Source organism: Fukomys damarensis, unplaced genomic scaffold (genome assembly GCF_012274545.1).
Source record: "Fukomys damarensis isolate Sample0158 unplaced genomic scaffold, DMR_v1.0_HiC HiC_scaffold_2, whole genome shotgun sequence".
NCBI classification, from domain to species: Eukaryota; Metazoa; Chordata; class Mammalia; order Rodentia; family Bathyergidae; genus Fukomys; species Fukomys damarensis.
The window spans coordinates 3,322,421-3,339,593 of NW_022900914.1; positions in this window are offsets into that span (position 1 = coordinate 3,322,421).

The window sequence follows — 17,173 nt, forward strand, 5'->3', positions numbered from 1 at the left end:
AAAAAAAAAAAAAAAAAAAAGATAATAAATATACTTAATTATTATAGCCACTCTTTCTTTTTTTGACTATGGTTATCATGGTACATAATATTTTTAACCTTTTCTTTTTAAATTATCTGTGTTTTTATATTTAAAATGCAGCTTTGTAGGTGGTATGTAGTTTGGTATTGCTTTTGTATTCAGTATGACAACCTCTGTTTCTAATTTGGATTATCAAAGCATTTACATTTACATTTAATTACAGTTGTCAGTGTGGATAACTTTATCATCTGGTTATGTGTTTTCTCTATCCTATCTTTCTTTGTTCCCTTTATTACTTTTTCTGTCTTCTTTTTGTATTGATTCTGTTTCATCTTTCTGTTGATGTATTAGCTATAGTTTTTCATTTTAGTTTTTAATGGTTATATGCAAACGTGTTGCATATTTAACTTATATATCTAACATATACATACATACTTAACTCTTATCATAGCATACTTAATTTACTTTCAAGTGATGTTTTACTACTTCACATATGTAGTTGTGTATTTCCATTTCCTATCAGATCATTTCCGTAATATTTTACTGATACATGTGATATAAAACCCACATTGCATTGTTACTATTTTCATTTTAAAAATCATTTATATTTTAAGAAAATGAAAGCAGTCTTTTCTATTTATCCAGGTAGTTACCGTTTCCAGTGTTTTCCTTCCCTTGTTTAAACCCATATTTCTATCTGTTATCCCTCTTTCTTCTGCTTAAGCAAAATTCCTACTTTTTCTGCTTTCTTCCTTTAACATTTCTTGGGCAGGGCTGTGATGATGAATTCTTTAGCTTTTTTTAATAAATTTTTTTCATTCCACCTTTATATTTGAAATATATTTTTGCTAAATGTACACTAACAGGTGTCATGTATTTGTCCTTCTTTCAGTGCCTGAGCCTGCTGCTCCACTGTCTGCTCATTTGCATCATTTCCAATGAAAAATCTGTTGTCACTGCAATCTTTCTTGCTTTTCCTTAGACCATGCCCCCAGCTGTTTTTAAGATTTCCTTTTAATACTATATCTGAGCAATTTATTAATGATGCAGTTTTCTACTCTGTCATTGGTGGTGTGTTTTTGTGTGTGCTTGTGGTTAACTGAACTTGTTAAATCTGTGGGTTTAAAGATTTAATTAAATTTGGAAAGTTTCTGTCCATTCTTTCTTCATGTTTTTTTCTTGCTCTCATCTCTGATTCACAACTCAGGGCTGAAGGAAGCAGTGATTTGGTTGGAAATCCGTCATTACTTTTTCTGCCCTTTCACCCTGGCCTACACTCTATGTATACATTTTTGTATCAAACCACTTAAAAAAAGGACTTGGAGATCATTTCTGATTACTACCAGCATCCAGTGCTTTTTTTCTTTTACTTTCTGAGATTTGTTGTGTATCTTGCTAAGTAGCTCAAGGGTAGATGAATTAAATGTTGTGTTCTGACTTGCATTTTAACTCTTTGGTCTTAAATTAGAATCACAGATCTATAATTTTCCCTTGCCCTGATGCTTCATGTAAAGCTAGAATTACTCCGTTTCTTTGAAGTTTGATGGCCCACCTCACGTGGAGCGGGTTTGGAAGGCTGCAGTAGAGAAGGGTGGAAGAGTGGTGTTGACAGTGGATTCTGATGCCCTAGACTACGGTTTGCTTTTCTTTAATTCAGAACACCTTGTTCTGAATTCTGTAACTATCTCTGCCTTCTAAGTTATGTGATGAAATTAAACTAAGTTTCCATAAATGTGATCTAAACTGCAGGGTAAAGCACCAGTTGTTTAGGAGTGGGAGTGGATAACATGTACAGGGCGAGTTTTCCTTAACACCAACGACATCAGAGCTGTTTTCATATTAGGTTAAAATAATAATTTAGCTGTTTAGTGATGATCAGTGAAGACAGTGTTATACAATTTATTGCCTAGGACTTGGTCGATGTTGCCAAGTACTAATGGTTAATTTCCTTCCTAACACAGGAAGTTCCAGGCCATAAGTTTCAGTTAAGGAGGCTGCGTCCAGTCAGGACACAGCACCGGCGTGGAGGCAGCAGAGCCTCCACGTGGTTCCCGCTTCAGATCTTAGCTCTGCAGAGTACTTATATAACAGCTAGGAAAGGGACTGCTGTGGAAGTTCGCTTGTTCTTTGTAAGAGGCCCCAAATTTGCACTACTACTACTACTACATTTTTGTGAGCCTGTGATTTTCTCATCTTGGCCTCCCAGAATGTTCACAGTAGAGGCACTCACAGCAACACCCATCTTGTAAAATTATTATTGCAATAAATAAATGGTAACATATGTCCAGTGTCTTCCTATAACATTGCTAGGTGCAGCACTGGAGTGTTTCTGAGCATGATTTTATGTTGTGCTTAAGTTGGCATTTTCCCCAAAACAGTGCTTTATGGGAAGAGACAGGAAAAAATAGTGGGGCTTGTCATTGCAGGCTTTTGGGTGCCCTCCACTGTTTGAATGACAGCAGCAAGGCCCCTGTTCCTGGTGCAGAGTGAGGGAGCAGAGAGCAGGTGTTGGCGATCACAGGGTGGGGGAGGGACAGATTGCCCCCTTATAGGCCATGGTTATATGGAGTGAAATGGGGAGCCAAGGCAGAGATTCAGAAGAGGACTGATGTCACCTGACATAGTTTTGAAGGTTTACTGAAGCTTCTGTCTAGAGCGTAGAGTGTAGGGGATAGGGCGGAAATACGAAGACCAATAATCCATTAAGTAGAGCTAAGTTGCTGGGCTACTCAATTGCTTTCTTACATGTGTTGTGCCAGGCGAAGGTTTGTGGTGAGTTCCTGTTAGACTTCTGTGAGATTGGAAGAGTTGGCTTCCTTGGGGGCAATGCGAGTTCCTTTTAGCGGATAAGGAAACATTCCTAGTTGATACAGAGGTGTCCTTTCTCTTATTAGTGGTGACTTGGTGACAGGAATACAGACTTCCTGGCTGTGGACCACCTGTATGTTTCAGATCTATTTCTGGAAAGCAGGCTTTACGAGCAATGCAAGGAACTTCTTCCTTTTATTGCAGCTTGAAAGTTTCGTAATTGCGTTGAGTTCAGGTTCTGTGTCATGATTCTGTTTTTCTGGGAGAAGATAATAAAGAAGGGAGCTGTGGGTTCTTAGGTGTAGGACAAATGCACTACAGTAATTAGGCAGTGTGGTCCCTCCACTGGCGGAAGTCTTAAGCAGCTCCAGCAAACACCAAACAAAGAAACTGCCACATTCATACAGATGTACACACCTGGTAAAATCTTAAAAATGTGTTCACGTTTGCTGTTCATTAGTAACATTCTTCTCATAAAGCATTCCACTCTGTGATAGCTGTGTCATTAGCCTAAGAATCTCAAGTTAGATCTCTGTTGCTTTTTATATGGTTTGCTCTGCGTATTGGTTTGGAGCAAAAGGCTGAGCACTTCAGTGATACTGGTCCAAGAACTTGGAAGTTGGATGTGGTAGGAGAATAGATAATTTCTGGAAAAGGAATGTAGTGAAATTCAAACAGAACAAGTGTCCTTGGATAAATAGGCATTTAAAACTGTTTAGTGGGTGGTAAATAATTTTCATGTATCCCACACTGTGCTGGGGCACACAGGGGTGTAATGTGTTGCCTGCCCCAGTGATACTGACATCTGTGAGGATAGATGATTATAGTGATAGAGGCACAGTTAGTTGGTAATAAGTTGTAAGATTCAGATTTTTAAAGCTAATAGGACTGAGAGAATGTTGAGATATGATTCAGGAAGGCTGCTTCTACATTATCTTGTACTTGGGACATGATACTTTTTAATAAAAAAGTTAGATTTCTTTTTGTCAATGCAAAGTGAAATTGATATAATCATGTGACTAATAAAGTATAAAGTCATCATTGCAAATGAAGCCACGATTTCCACTTACAGAATTTAGATGTTTCCATTTAGCTTTGAAGAAAAATCTTAGCAATAGACAGTTCTCTCCTATTATTTATAGATAGTGTTGTGAGGCAGGACTAGTCCTGAGTGGTTAAAAATATCTGACCATAACATGGACCAAGTTTTGCCCAAGTTTGATGGTATGGGCAGGGGATTCTTGGTATAACTTGTCCCTAATATTCATCCATATACTTTATAATGAAAACCAGAATATAAGGAAGAGTAAAAACAGCAATTTAAAGTATCCATTCTTTATAGCTTATAATGTCCTCTGCTTTCCACTGTCCCCTCCAGAGTATTTTGTCTTATATATTCTGAACATACAGTTATTATGTCAGTCATATATTAGGGTATTATCTAGCTGTTCGGTTATACTACAGCTTCCCTGATCATTCTGTACTGTTGAGTGTTATTGCTGTGTTATTTAGCATTGCACTTGCTGTTTTGTTAAGCTCAGCATTTCAGTGGCTTAAAAAATCCCATGAAAGTCTGTTCTTTGCTGCTATAAAAGATCCGTGCAGATATAAATGGCTTCCCAGGTGGCTTGCTTCAGAGCAGTTGCTCAGGGACCCATGCTCTTTCCACATGAGGCTCCACATGAAATTCTGTGGTCTCAGAATTTTCTGCATTTAGTCAACAGACAGGGAGTAGAGAACAGTTAGTGCCTGTCTTGTCAGCAACTGATTCTCCTGTGGAGAAAACACATTTATTTCTGGGTGAATAAGTATTTGATCTTCATGTGGCCTCTAATTTTGGCACTTGCTTATAATAATACTTCAAAATAGTTTTACATAAATAGTTTTTTATTTGAGATAAATTTCTTTGGCATAGATTTCTAGAAGTAAGTATACCGAGTATAAGTTTAATTGTGGTATAATAGTAAATTTTATTTATTTACTTAGTACATTCAAATAATAACATATAACTATAGAGTATCTGAGTGTAAACACACTGAATTCATTATTGTTCAATTGGGCTGAAGAGTATTTTTGCTATCCTGTATCTAGAATAAAAGAAGAACAGTCCCTATGTTTTAACTCATGATTTTTTTACTTTATGTTAGTGTAAGCATGGTATGCATTCTGTAGGAAGCATACTTTGAATTCTGATCTTTCTTTGGGGTAGTGATATATAGTATGACGCTCTGTTATGATGAGTGGCTATAGCACCAAGCCATAGGTCCCCATGTGCCGCACAATCAGAGTCACCGGCTGATGCAACATCCTTTGTATATTGTGTTTTTTACTTTGCATCTCATCACATCTACAAAAGACCCATTCCTATGTGTATGTGAGGTGTTCAGCAAATTAGGTATTGTGTTAAATGGTTTTGCCCAACTTTAGGCTACTGAAAGTATTCTGAGCATGTTTAACCTATAGCAGACTGAGCTATGAAGTCTAGTAGGGTGGGTGCATCGCATACAGGTTTTGACATACAATATGTTCAACTTTTAGTACATGACTTAATTGTAAGTTCAGGAGCATCTGTATTTATATTATCATATTATAAGAAAATTCTGTTCGTTATATATATTTCATTCAACATAAAATATGAGTTAAATAAATTAAAGTAGATACAAGTATTGTTAGAATAAATTTTTTAACAATACATGAGATTTGAAAAGAAATGAAAACATTTGTCTAACAGTCTTTGTATTCTTTATTTGCTTATTTATTTTTAGGAAAAATGTTATTTTGGTCTTCATATTTGGAATGAATCTTCCTAAAAGCAGGAAATTTTCTTTCTGCACATACATTAGAAGATGCTGTTTAAAATGTCATAATTTTTGTATATTCAGATGAGATCAGATACATAAGTGAAATTGAATTGGTCAGCAGTGTGATCCTTTTTGTTCTGTTTTAGTATCTCTAGCATAACTGAAACAAGATTGGAGACTAAGAACGGGTCTGTTTTATGTGAACTCAAATAGTAAAGCCAAAATTTGCATTGGATTTTAGTGAAAATTTATAAGTTTATATAAGAAACAATGGTATGAGAAAAATTGTTACCACAGTAACTTCAGTGGAGACATCCCTAAGCATCACATACACTTGAAGTACATGTTCCAGCTTATAAAGTTCTTTCTCAACCTTCACCAGAAGCTTTATAGTTCAAGATCTACATAGGGAAAGAACATGAGTTATAAAATGTTCTCATGGAATAAGTGCAACCTGACAAAACTAGTATGACCCAGAGAATTCTGAGTCCCTCTTGAATTCCTGGCTTATTGTAGAACACTGCCGTTGGAAGATGCTGCCGCCATACGGCTGAGTGTCTGACACCCAAATCAAAGGCACAGAGGGCTTTTTGGCTCAGAGTTTATAGAGGTTTCCGTTCATAGTCAGCTGAGTCCAAGGAGCGTGGCGTGGCAGAGGGGCATCAGAGAGGAGAAGTGGTTCATACTGTGCCAGGCAGAAGGCCATGAGGCAGCTTTGCACCTGTCATCTGTCCCTTTTTATGTATCCAGGCTACAAGGCTATTGGTTGGTGCCACCCACACCCAGGGTGGGACTTCCCATTATCCACACCCAGAACTAAGCTGAACTAATCGGTGGACTGATTTAATTACCACATACATTTAGTCTACATTCACACACCCTTGTTCCAGCCACCTCTGAAAAGCCATACCTATAAATTCATGAGGCTTTCTGGAGACATCTGGATATAAACCATAACATTATATGTAGTGAAGGTTGGCATTAAATTATAAATGTTAAATTACCACACATCTCTTAATTACAATTAATAGTTACTAACAGAAAAGACTAGCTATTTGTCTCACTACATTTTGGGATGGAGTTTAGAAGATAGTTTTAACTATTATCTATCATATATGTATGTGTCTGTCTGTCTAAATTCAAATTAGAATATTTCTGAGAACTGTGGAATGCTTGAATACATGGTTAAGTGGAAACTTGGAAATAGCTGTGAAAAAACTAGAGAAGATTGTGGCAGAGAAATAGTGAAGATTTCTTTTCTAGGAAATTGATTTTTCAAGTCTTAATTACTATTACTGTTTTGGTAGAGCCATCTGCGCCAATTCTTTTCACAAACTATTTGTGAATACTTTTTAAGAGAGGCTTACACAAATGCAAGCATGTGTGGTAGTGTGTCGGATTGATGTAACAAGCCGTACAAGGCCCCGTACTTTAGAAAGAAAAGAGGTGCATCTGGTCACAGTTGTGGAGGTTCAGAGAGTGAATGGCACTGGCTTTGATGATGACCCCATGCCAGGTGGCGTCACAATGGCAGGAGCATGTGGAAGATTGTGAGAGTAGACAGGAAGTAAGAAAATGAGCTGCGCAGCAGCCAGGTTTGCTTTATAATAATTTATTTTTGCCTGGGACTCATTCATTCTTATGACACTTGATTCATTTTCTTGGACACTATTGATTCATTCATGAAGGTGAATCTCTCAGTGACCTGTCTTCTACTTAATTGCTCCCCTCTTAAAATTTCCTCATTTTACCTCCACCACATTAGAACCCAAGCCCCGAGCTCATGAACCTTTGACCATATTCAGACCATAGCAACAACATACACACTTGTATACTTTATGCACTTAATATTAATTTTTGGTTTTGTTTTTAGGGATGTGGTCTTGCTATGTTTTTATTTTATTTTACTTTTAAGAGTAGGAAAAATTTATTGAGGGGAAAAAAAGCTTCTGTCTAAGAGAGACAGAAGGGGTACCAGAAAGTAGGTTGTCTACTCACCCCACTTTTCAAAGATGTTTTATATAGCAAAGCCATGTGGTGAGGTGAGTAAAAAGTGGGAAAAAACTGTAAGACCCAATGGAAAATTACAAGGTGGGCATGAGGTGGGGCAAAATCATGACCAAATAAGAATAGAACAAGTAGAGTCACCCAGGTAATACTGATTAAATCGGAGTCAAATGGAGGAGCAAGTCATGTAGCAAGCATATAAGGATTTTCAGTAAGGGTGGGGATCAGGGATATTTCCTGGAAAGGCTGGGTTAAGATCTTGGCCCCCCACCCAGGTGATACCTATTTAGAGTATTAGTCACTATTATTTATTCCAGAGGAAGCATGAGGGTATAGTAATTTCTCTCCTTTTACAATTCTGGCCTTCAGTGAGTGTGTCTTGATTGTCCTCCATGTTGGCTCCATGCTGTATTGGCTCCTTGAGGGTAGCCCTGTCTAACTGCCTACAAAATATCTAATTAACTTGCCTGTCTGCAATATTCTGCCCTCTGAAGAAGTACCCCTAATTGCTGGGAGGGGGCAAAGGGCAAAGACAGCTCTGGCTACTTCCAGCTGAAGAGGGTCATAGTTTTGCTCATCAGTTAGAGTTACTCTATAGAGGGTCTATCTAAAGGCCTTTGGTAGCTGCCTGGCATTGTCATCTTGGTAGCTGCATAGCTTTTAGGGCTGGAGGAGACAAAGCCAAAGAAACAGTTAAGAATATGCAAGGTCCCAAGGTTGATCCCCGGTACCAAAAACAAAAAAAGAATGCATTGGCCAAATTATAAGGTCAGCAGGATTGCTATGAATATAGCCCACAAACAAGATAAGGAGGAGGTCCAGGGGACTTCAGACTCTAACATAGAAGTCATACTGTACAGTTTAGCAGTTTTAAACTGTTAATAAGGTCAATCTGGTAGATGTCAGTAAAAGAAGTCTAGCACATTTGTCATTGGTTCCATTTGTATGACTGCTTGGAGTTTGGCAGCCTCAAGAGATTAAGAGCTCAGAGTATGCAGAATCTAAGCATGAGCACACTAGAAGAAAAGGACAGGTTGGGGAGAAAGTCACACTTAGAAGTTGAAATAGTGATTGAACCTATGAGTCTTAGAGGTCGCTCTAGTTTTAGCTGTAAGATAAGAGACAATTTGAAGAACAAATTTTGCTAAGAAATATAAAACTCAAGCTGAGCTCTCATAGATTTTACCATAGTTTTTTTCCTAATGATCCATAACCTCGTTCAGTTACTGGTAGAGCTGAAAATTGCCAGAAGGGGTCAATGACTGGAGCCCCTTTTTGTATCTAGCTTTATTACTATGGCATTATTTTATACCTCTTTGGTTACTCTTTTCTGCTGGGTATTTAATACCAAGTTAAAGTGAGACCTGTGCCAATCAACATGAACCTCTTGCCATCTATGAAGGTCAAATAAGTCTCTTCTGGCATTATTTCTGAACCAAGCATAGAGCCTCTCAGCTCCTCTGTCAGTGTCAGCCATCAGGATGGGTCACAGCCTTGCCTGACCATATTGCTTTCAGTGAAAGCATGGGAAACTTTTCCCTCATGGTGACCCTCCTTTGGCACATGGTATATTTGTCCTCTGATGCCCAGCAATCTCCTGCTTAGGAGGTTGAGTGACTTACCAAAGATGTAGGATCCTGTAGGAAAAAGGTTCCTTTGTGTCCTGGTTCTTGTAGACCTTGAGGGGCCAGGGCCAAAATATTGGTTGTCCTCATAGCCCAGTTACCTTTCTAGTTTTGGTCTCCAAACTTTACTTGTTGAATACCCAGAAGAGAAGATCAGTGACAGTAGTGCAGTAGGAGCAGTGAGCTTAATTATTACAATTTTGTCTGGGCATTAAGCACTTCGAAATATAAATCATAGTTGTGGGGCTGTTATTTCTTATCAACCATGGTTGTTCTTGTAGTTTAATCCCTGCAGAATGTTAACAGACACCAGTTATATATACATTGTTTCAACTGTTTGGTGACTGAGCATCCTAAATGTGGTGACACATATAACAAACATCATATAAAGTTTTAAGAAAACTATTATTTGACCGGTCATCTCAAGCTGGTTTATATCATGACTGGTTATCTCATACCTCTTATCACAAGGAGCTGGAATGCAAGAAAGGCAGATACCTGAGTCAAGAAGATCTTTACCATAAACAATATCCTAGAAGACTTGTACACCAAGAAGGCATGAATACATACACCATGAAATAACAATGAGTAGCAGTTACATGAAACCCTTTGTCTTTTAATTTTGTCTCATACCGAGAGTATTTTAAATAAAACCTGATCATTTTCCCATAGAAAATTTAGCTGTTTGAACATGACCAATGTATACATATCACAATAATGTTTAGCAATGTATTTTCCACAGGCTATGGAAATTATTGGGGTCCTCTTTATGAACTAAGGTTGTAATAATTTTTTTTCCAGGCAGCCTCTCCTTCATTTACCAAGGGGAGTCCTGTCCAGGAGTTTTCCTAGGCCTAAGAGTCTTTTTTCAAATTACATTAACAAATTTTTAGATGCCCTGTGAGAGCCAGATCATAACAATTAACACATTATTATTAACACAATGAAAGATTTCTGAGTTATTATACATAGACAACAATATGTACTGTATTTGTAACACCAGTTGACATTATTTGGATCATCTGGAAACCTGGGGGAAGCACGTCTTTAGTGACATTTATCTATAAGCCAACCTGCGTTGCAGGCAGACATCTTTAAAAATCCGAAATGTTAAAAGAAGAAAATCTCAAACAAAACAGTTGTACCTGTTGTAACAAACTGAACAGACAGACAGACAGACACACACACAAGACAACTTGTTTGTAAACTAGAGTGCACTCAGATGTATTTGGCCAAGTTGAATTATAATAACTTTTATAATTCTCAGGTTTATCAGTGTAAACAAGACTAGTCAGAACTCTGTAGATCAATTAACAGAGATCTTTTGTAAAAAGAACCAAAAGGAGCAAAAATCTCCTACACCTGTGAAAGCAGACAGCTTTAAGATGGGCCCCGAGCTGACAGTTTATCTGGCTGGAATGCCGAGCTCCACAGGCTTCTCATGGCTGCTGACAGCCACATAGAGTGCTCTCTCTAAAGGGACGGACTGTTACAGGTAACTGAAACTATCTCCAGGGGGACCCACTCGGGCCAGGTTTGCGTGTAGAAGAGACTGGGTGACCCTCCTTGGAGCCAAGTATGAATTCCACGCAGTGAGGGAAGAAGGCCTGTGAAGCCTCCACCTGACGCACCGTCGATGTCTACCTATGGCCGTCTTTTATTTTGAGATGAATCAAAGAGAAGAGGGCATCTCCGATTATCCTTTTTGTTCTGTGCCCAAGCTAAGGAGTCTCTTAGACTTTATCTCATCCCGTGCCAGTGGTGGGAGACTAGAGGTACAAGGAAGTGGCCAGAGCTGGGTTAGCTTTTCTTTTCATTCCCTAATTTAATCTGAGGGCTGAAAGACAGATAAATCTGGACTAAAACTTACATTTAGCCTTCAAGAGATTCAGGATTAAGCTTAGACCAGTTTTCTATACGGCCCAGAAATAAGTGAAGGTCAGCATTACTCTGGAAGGGTTCTAGGAAAGGGAAACTCACCATTCTGAAAGCCTTGTCTTGAAATCCAGCAACCACAGAGGAGGGAAGTGCCTTGAAGCAAACACTGTTGAGAACTGTGTTACTTCTCAGGGGCGGGGCAGTGGAGAAGGGACAGAAGAGTGCCTGTGAGTATGGCCTAAGAACTAAATCTTAACCATCTCAGGTGTAGAAAGACATTTAAGGTCAGGAGTTTTTCTGGAGTTGATCTGCAATCCTTAGCAGAACATATCTCTAGAGACAAAGGCTATGATTGACTCCAGTGGCATTGGCAAGCGGAAAATAAACCAATAATTAAAGAACCCGAATGGCTACTTTTTAACCTCTTGAAAGGGAGTGAAAGTGTTCTAACTGTATTGTTTAGGGCTTTCTTTTTAAATAAATTATTTTGAATGTATAACATCTAATTTATGATTTAAATACCCTACAGGTTATTGAGCAGCTCTTTGATCTCGTAAAAACATTCCTAAAGCCAAGTCTTACCTTTTACTAGCATGAAAACTGAAATGGTGTCCTGTAGGTAGGCACTTAGAAGTGCTTATTTAAGCTTCTGGAATGCAGTCTGGGAATAAGATTCCCCAGTTAATATAGGGCTGTCTTTTGGGTTTTTCAATAGACTGATAGATGGGTCACACAGTCTCATTATATCTTGCTATCTAAAGGTGACAAAAGCCTGTAATTTCTAACAATCTCCTTAGTGGTTTTAGGATATTGGGCTGTGGAGAGAAAGAATTGGTTTAATTCTTTCTTCCCCCAGTCTTTGGGTTTCCTTAGATGTAATAAGGCCTAAGTATTTTACCTCAAGGTTACAAAATTGTGCCTTAGACCTAGAAACATTATAACCTCTGTCTGTTAGAAAATTCAGCAGAACACAGATGTCTTGGCTAAGAAAGTTCTTCTGAGGGGGCATAAGATACTAGACCATCTACATATTGCAAGACTGACTTGGGAAAAGCTATAGTATTTCCTTTTATCAAATCAGGATGTAGGGATATCCTCATCTCTCTGATAAATAGTTGACAATTTAAAATAACTGCAGGGCTTAATTCTCATGTTTCTTAGACCTTTAACAATGCATGCCTGAAAATGTCTTCTATTTTAATCTCTTATCTGATTGGCAGGACAGTAGGAGTCTTGTATAGGAACTGCTTGTGTTCCAGTAGAAACCAGTTATTGCCCTGGTTGCCTGTCTTTTGAGCTTCCAAAATTAAGATAATATTTATCTCTAAATGTAGGTAGCAGCTTGTAATACTGCTTGTCTTTCACTAGAAATCAATATTTGATTTAAGAGCAACATTATATCTTAATCTAGTCTATAGGTCGAGTAAGTTCGCTAAAGACCTCAATGTACGTATCAGGGTCATCCAAAAACTTTTATTAGGTCTCATTTAATCTGTATTAGATCACTGAGAAAAAGACACACAAATACAGATAGTCCCATATTTGCTATTTACTTCTTGCAAAGGATATTGTCCTTGAGGGACCTGAACAACTTAGCTAAGGATGGATATAGCCTCATGGAGGTTTTAAGTATGGCTGGCCTAGATACTCCATCCTCAGCACCTGGTGGTCAAGGTTTAAAGTTGTCTTAGAATCTTTGTTCTCAGGTTCTAAAGGGTGAGGAATAGCCTCAGGCTTAGAGGTACTGAATATCTTAAGGGTGAGATGTCTGTCATTACATTCACACTTGAACATGAGCAAGAATTACTTTTTTTTTCTTCATACTGGGGGTAGAACTCGGGTCCTTGTGCTTGCGAGGTAGGTGGTGGCATCACTGAACTAAATCTCCAGCCTAAGAATTACTTCTTAATGTAAAGAAAATATCAACATAAAGACAATTTTGACCATTTTCTCTCTTTTGCCATATAATTCTAATTGTGAGATAGCACTGTAGTACTTTCCCCTGTGAACTTGGCTTTAGGAGGTAGGCACACCATGTGCAGGTGTCAAGAAATACTAAATTGTTCCTTAATATATTTGAAGGAGTATGAGATTCAGATATGGAGTTCCTAATCTGAAATAAGAGAAAAAATATGGTGTCCCATAAGTCTCTGCTTTATTCCTGTGCCCCTAGGGTGGCCCCCAAGCTTTATTTCCACTCTAGGATAGGTAGAGAGACCCAGAAAACAAAACCAGACTGGACTATCTACTCTTTACCAGCATGGGATTTTACCTTCCCCAGGTAACTCATATCCTTTTTCCAGTAAGCACTCTCACAGCACAGGTTACAACTGACTTCAGCTAGAACAGTCATATTTAGAGAAGGAAGTATTGCTAGCAAACCAAGAGATTTAAACCACTGCTTTCTAGTTCCTTGAAAGAGAGAGAGAGAGAGGAAAATAGGGCACTTTTCCTGCAAAAGAGATCACCTCCAGAGATGCTAAGTCAGAGATGCTACCCTGGGCCCTAGGGTGGAGAAAGCTCTGAGAAATTTCTGTTGTCTATCCAGTCTTTTAGGCAACTTTTATTTGTAGCAAGACAAGGCTACTCCTTTAGGGTCCATTTTAAATTCACTAAGTATTTGCAACCCATAAATCTTCCTAGCAGCCACAATCTACATAGTAAAGGCACCTTTATCAACTTCCTCTGCACACATATGAAGGAAGAGAAAGACTGACCAAAAGAGTCCCATATTCTAGTTAGAGGTAAAAACAAATGCACGTTACTGATTGCTGTTTTCCCTAGTGTAAGACCAAACAGTTGTTGCGAGTTGTCTCAGTCTGACTTTCTGGAAGGAGGAGCGGGCTGACTACAAGGGATTCTCAAGTGAACTCCCAACAAGTTAGAGAAAAGTTTAAGGGGAGTTTTGAACTCACTAGCAGAGAGAAAGTCCAAATAAAGTTCAAGCTGGTTAAACATCCAAAAAAATCACCATATAGCATTTTATAATAGCATGTCAATGTCCCAGAGTCCATAACCTATTGGAAAAGACATTTTTCTCCCCTATACAAACAAATGGTAAGGACCATGCCTAGGAGAGGGGGAGAAGGTTCAGATAATTTTTAATCTATGAAAGATTTGTTTTTTATGTTTGTTTAGAGGTCGTTCTTACTAGTAGTAGAGAAAGCTCAACTCTTAACTGAGGCTTAAGAAAGGGCTCTAGCACAAAGGTCAATAACTGGGATCTCATCTTATTAAAACGCTTCTGCACTGCGAAAGAAACCATCAACAGAACTAAGAGACACCTTACAATGTGGGAAAAAATTTTTACCAGCTGCTCCTCAGACAAGGGACTATTATCTAGAATATATAAAGAACTCAAAACAATCAGCCCCCCAAATATAAAGACCCAATTAAAAAATGGGCATCTGAAATGAACAGACATTTCTCAGACAAAGAAGTAAAAGCAGCAAGTAAATATATGAAAAAATGTTCCACATCACTAGTCGTTTGAGAGATGCAGATGAAAACAACACTGAGATTCCACCTCATCCCACAAAGAATGGCTGCTATCAAGAAATCACACAATAACAAATGTTGGTGCGGTTGTGGGGAGAAAGGAACCCTTCTCCATTGTTGATGGTAGTGCAGACTGGTGCAACCATTCTGGAAATCAATATGGAGATACCTCAAAGAGCTGGGACTAGAGGTTCCATTTGACCCAGCCATCCCTCTGCTGGGTATCTTTCCAAAAGAGCTAAAATAATATCATAGTGATATATGCACACCAATGTTTATAGCAGCACAGTTTGTAATAGCTAAAACTTGGAAACAGCCTATTTGCCCATCAGTTGGAAACTGGATAACGATGTGCTTTTTCTATAAAATGGAGTATTACTCAGTCATAAAGAATGAGAAATTAGATTCATTCATAGGAAAATGGATACATATTGAGGATACACTCCTAAGTGAAATAAATAAGTCACACATGTGTAAATACCAAATAGTTTCTCTGGTGTGAATAAACTGTAATAGTTCATAAGATCCTAGTGAGATGACCAACATTTGTGAAATGTGAAGAAAAGGGCTAAAGATGTAGGGAAAGTGGGAAGGGTGGGGGAAAGGGAATAAGGGAAAAGAAAAAATGTGAGAAAATGAAAAGATGGAAATAAAGTGTTTGTAAATGGGGAGGTGAGGAGGGGGAGAAGGGAGGGCAGGGACAAGGGGAAAAATGAGAACCAAGACCTGTCATGTAAAGGTACAAGATCCCAGTAATGAACGTAACTGTACTGTATCCCTAAAATGTACCAATAAATTCAATTAAAAAAAAAAAAGAAAGGGCTCTGATGACATCATCTCAGATCACTCTGCGACAGAGGGCACCTGATGATCACTGCTGGAGTCCCCCTTTCACCTCACCCAGGAGTCCACAAAGGACAAGATGTGGAGATTTTCTGCGGATTACCCGGATGGGCTGTCGGGACCTAGTTTCTTCTGAGGGACCTTTGGTATCTGCCAGAGAGTAGCCCTGGCCGTGACCCCTCAGTTGTCACCTCAGTTTCCCCTAGTCCCACGCAGTCAGACATCTGTCTCCAAAGGAACCCACTGCCCGTGTGGTCAATGTTCCATCCGCCACTGGCAGCAGTGGGACTGGGGATTCACCAGAGGGCAACTGGAGAAACCTGTGCTCCTCGGAGTGTGGCAGCTGCCCTAAAGGCAATTACTAGCTGGCAGATTACCACCATTTGTTTAGGATTTATAAGGGACAGATAAAAGCCTGAACTGTCTTTATCTGAGATGATTTCATAAGACACCCATTTTACAGCATTTTGAAGCAACTAAGTCCAAATGCAATACATAAAAAACAAGAATAAAATAATTTTAACAAAATGCGATACATAGAAAAACAAGAAATCTGTAAACTTTTAAAGCATACAATTTAAAATTAAGACACTTTTATTTTTTTTTTATTTATTTATTTATTTATTTATTTATTTATTTTTTTTGGTACTGGGCCTTGAACTCGGGTCCTTGTGCTTGCAAGGCTGGCCACCGAGCTGCTGAGCTAAATCCCTGGCCAAAGGCATTTTTAAAACAAGCTGAAACAAAGGCCAGAATAATTTATATGAAACAAAAAACAGAATCTATGAAACAAATGAAAGCCTATGAAACAAGTTACAACCTATGAAGCAAAAAGACCAGTGTTAGAACAAATGAAAGAAAACTCTTACCTCTGACCAGTAATCTCAGTGGGAGAACTCTAGAATGATATAGGGGGAAGAGACGTAACTCCCAAACCTGGTAGGTATCCAAAGTGAGTTCAGAAGGGCTGGGGATTTAGCTCAGTGGTTCTGCTGCCTGCTTTGCAAGCACAAGGTCCTGAGTTCAATCCCCAGTATGCGCCCCCCCAAAAAAACAAAATGTGAGTTCGTGTTCTCTAAAATCGAAGAAGAATTCTTGGAATAACAGAGGTTAAGAATACGAAAAATTTATTGAAGAAAAGAAAGCTTCTGCCTAAGAGACAGGGGACCGGGAAGTGGGTTGCACCCTTGCTATGTTTTTAGTATATGTGCTGCCGAAGCGAGCACTTCACTATGTTTTTTAATTGGCCTTGAACTCTTGGGCTCGAGTAGTCCTCTCTCCTCAACCTGCCAAGGAGCTGTGGGATAACAGCATGCACAGGCGTGCGCAACTAACAACATACCTTTTAAAACTCTTTCTGTTTATTTGAATTCTCTTCCTACTTTTGAGTAGTGTCATGGGGTTAACATAGATTTGCTATAGTTTATAAAAACCGGTTTATCAGTGATAATTTACAGATTTTCATATTATTAGCAATACATATGATTAGCAATGAACTATATGCCTTAGTTCATCTCTACCGATATACTAGTACAATAAGTATATAGAAATGCTGAATTAAAGAATACGGGCCTTATACGTCATCGTACACACTGCCACGGTGTTGTTCAGTGTTGTCTCGGTTTTCTGTCCAATACCAGAGGGTGAGGGCATCTGCTTTCCTTGAGCTTGAAAAATCATGTTCTGCCAAGC